This window comes from Mastomys coucha, unplaced genomic scaffold (assembly GCF_008632895.1).
Source record: "Mastomys coucha isolate ucsf_1 unplaced genomic scaffold, UCSF_Mcou_1 pScaffold22, whole genome shotgun sequence".
Classification (NCBI taxonomy): domain Eukaryota; kingdom Metazoa; phylum Chordata; class Mammalia; order Rodentia; family Muridae; genus Mastomys; species Mastomys coucha.
This window is the reverse complement of record NW_022196905.1, coordinates 242,418,183-242,421,479: the sequence shown is the minus strand read 5'-3', so window position 1 is coordinate 242,421,479 and position 3,297 is coordinate 242,418,183. Positions and strand designations below refer to the sequence as shown.

The 3,297-nt window shown below is 42.6% G+C and overlaps 1 protein-coding gene across 2 annotated transcripts in view; it reads right to left on the bottom strand.

Moving 5' to 3' along the window:
* The window catches only part of LOC116070005 (chemokine-like factor), a 67,742-nt gene that overhangs the window by 2,165 nt on the left and 62,280 nt on the right, over positions 1-3,297 (bottom strand). Inside the window, exons 1-2 of one of the 2 annotated variants that reach the window (XR_004110250.1) lie at positions 2,170-2,278; positions 1,215-1,294 (exon numbers count right to left, since the gene is read on the bottom strand). The exons of the other annotated variant lie outside the window; for it this stretch is intronic. The gene's annotated coding sequence lies outside the window, so the exon portion shown is untranslated. Of the gene's footprint in view, positions 1-1,214; positions 1,295-2,169; positions 2,279-3,297 lie in introns of those variants that run through there. 2 annotated transcript variants of the gene reach the window in all.

Below are 3,297 nucleotides of genomic sequence, written 5' to 3'. Positions count from 1 at the left end.
TCCACTCCTCACAATTCCTTAACTCTTAGTAATCTGCAATCTCGTATTGAAATTCAGTTGAATGTTGCCGTGAGGGGAAGATGAAGGTAAGGGTGGGAGTGGGGGAGGAGGGTGGGGAGGAGGAGGAGGAGGGAGAGGAGGAAGAGGAGGAGAAGGAGGAGGGAGAGGAGGAGGAAGAGGTGAGTTGAAATATCATCAGAAGAAAAATAAATCTATGTGCATTTTCGTGTAATTCCTCTTACTAAATACATTGCCGTTAGAATTAAGGGACAGCTAAAGTCTGGAAACAACCTAAATGATACCCATTAGTGAATGGATAAAGAACACGTGATCAGAGCTGGGATGTAGCTCAATGATTGGTATGAGAGGTCACTAACTTAGTACATGTGAAGGCCTTTGTTAATCCCCAGAAACACATGGGCGTGCATGCATATGCATACACATGCCACATACATACATGTACACACAGCCACACAAAAAAGCATACATGCACATACACAGATATACACATGTATGCATACATACACACATACATACTCAAGTGCACACATGCGTGAGGGTCAGGGGAACAGGTCTATCTATGCAAGGAATGTTAGGGAAAAAATTATAAGTATTAATATGGATATACTATTGATATGACATAGATGACTCTTAAAATAATTGTTATGGATGAAAGATGACAAGATGAGTATACATTATGCCATTTATAGAAAATTCTAGGAAATAAAAGCTCACCTGAAGTTACAGCAAAAGCTATATTTATACAAAACAGAGCTAAATGTTATAGAAAATACAGCTACAGAAAGCAGATGAGTGGACCCCTGGGTCTAGAGTAGGCAGGAAGAGGGGGTTACCACAGCCACGAGGAACATTTTAGGGATTTGGGTGCCAATCATGTGCCACTTAACAAACAAATCCACGCTGGGAAATACATTGAGTGATTTTGTTGTATAAATTATCATAAAAATACAGATACTAAGATGGCACTGATGTCACCAGGTGACATCATCTCATGGGACCGCTGTTAATAAGCAATCAGCCCATACCTAAGAAGGTTTGCCATGCATGGCTGTATTGATTATCCTGCTATGGTGGATAATTTCATAGGTGTGTAACTGTGTCCAATTGATCAAATGACACACACAGGAAATGCAAGTGTCTTTCTGCTCAATTGTGGCAACACAGCCTTCTAAAAAGTAAATTTGTACACGTACTTCAACCTAAGGTCTTTGAAGTGTCTCATTTGAAGAAAAATGTCGAGGAAAGAAGCCACTGCAGCAACTCCCATGGCGATCTAGGAGAAAACAAACGGCTGCTCATTGTTTGGGGTTTGTACCTACGAGCCAGGCACAGATGCCCTCCCTTGTCCTTTATCAGACAAACTTCCTGATCCTGGACCCTAGGTCTGCCATCTCTGCTTTCATGCCCAGTGGGCCCCACATCTGTTTTCTTTCTTCTCTTTTGACATACGTGGAGGTCAAAGGTAACTTGAGTAATTTCCTAAACACTATCTATTTTTTTTTTAAGATTTATTTATTTATTTTACGTGTATGAGTACACTGTAGCTGTACAGTTGGCTGTAAGCCATCTTGTGGCTGCTGGGAATTTAGCTCCACCTAGCTTGCTCCAGCCCCGCTCCCTCTGGCTTAATTTATTGTAGCTGTCTTCAGACGCACCGGAAGAGGGTGTCCGATCTCATTAAGGGTGGTTATGAGCCACCATGTAGCTGCTGGCATCCGAACTCAGGACTTTCAGAAGAGCAGTCAGTGCTCTTACCCACTGAGCCATCTCACCAGCCCACTACCTATTGTTTTTTAAAACTATGTCTTGATCATTAAAAACATTTACTAACTTCTTCAATTTGTTCTGTCTCCAAGTTTTATTTATTTGTTCATTTGAGACAGGGACTCATACACCCCAGGCTGGCTTTGAACTCAGTATTGAACCAAGGATGGCTTTGAACTTCTGGTCCTCTGCTTCTGCCTCCTTATAGATAGTATAGAGTGCCAACACTATATATGGGCATGAAGCACTACAGTAGGTTTTTGCGGTGCCATAGATCTAGTGAGGCAAGCACTCTACAGGATCAGCTCCCTCCCTGCCCCCTGACCCTAGGATTTGTTTGACAGTGATGTGAGGAAATCCACAACTCAGCAGAAAACACCTTACCATAGCGTTTAAGTAGGGCTTTGGCAATGTTCGTCTAGCCTTAAAAGCAAAGAATATGCTGCCTCCGAGGAACACACAGGAGAACAGGCTGTTCATCAGATCCTGCAAGTGGGAGAGAGAAGCTGGTCTTAGATAGCTGTGCCCCATTCACCCTGGAAGCAGCACTGTCTCCTCCACGGAACCATTTTCAAATGCCTCCCTTCTCTGAGCATTTAACATAAAATATATAAAGGCCAATATGCTCCTGACCAGGCAGATCAACCAGTGACTCCCTGTGGCTTCTGTGAGTGGAGCACAGGGTCTAAAACTTAACTGGCTCAGCCCTCAGGAGATGCGAGACAACATCTTGTCTGCATAATCAGGTATCTGGTGCCCATCAATAATCACGTGAATAAATGCAGAGCCAGGCCACTTGGTGGCGCCTCTGTTGGGTTCCTCCCTCATCCTTTCTGTTCTCTCTCTCAGGCCTTCATGAGCAGTATTGCACAGGAGCTTCTTTCTCTCTGACTTACTGCTGGGAGCCTTGCAGCTCTGTCTTCACCCTCACCCCTGCCTCACCCCTGGACCACCGTCTCCGATGGCTTGCTCCTTCCTCAACTCTTTTCCTTTGCATTCCTTGGGGGCTTGCTCCTCCCTCACTGCATACAACCTTTCTTCTCCCAACACAGAGTGTGAGGGTGGTGATAAAATAATATAGAGAATAAAAAACAAAACAAATTTCTATGTGTTTGTACCCATTGTCCCATTTCCTATTATTTGTTTTTTAAGAAGGTGTAAATTTTAATTTGTTTTTCATTTTAGTGGGATGTACAATCTCTCTGCCAATACTCCTAGGTACTATTTGAATATTCCATCCGAATATATTTTAAAAGAAAAAGGGTTTTTTTTGTTGGTTTTGTTTTGTTTTCTTTTCTTTTTATGTGTATGAGTATATTGCCTGTTATCTTAGTTTTTGAGTTTTATTCCCGTGAAGAGATGCTATGACCAAGGCAACTCTTATAAGGACAACATTTAATTGGTAGTAGCTTACAGGTTTAGAGGTTCAATCTATTATTGCCATGCACACTTTGCATGAAGGCAGTATCTGAGGCATAAACTTCAAGGAAAGTCAGTCTCCTGCCTCCGCAT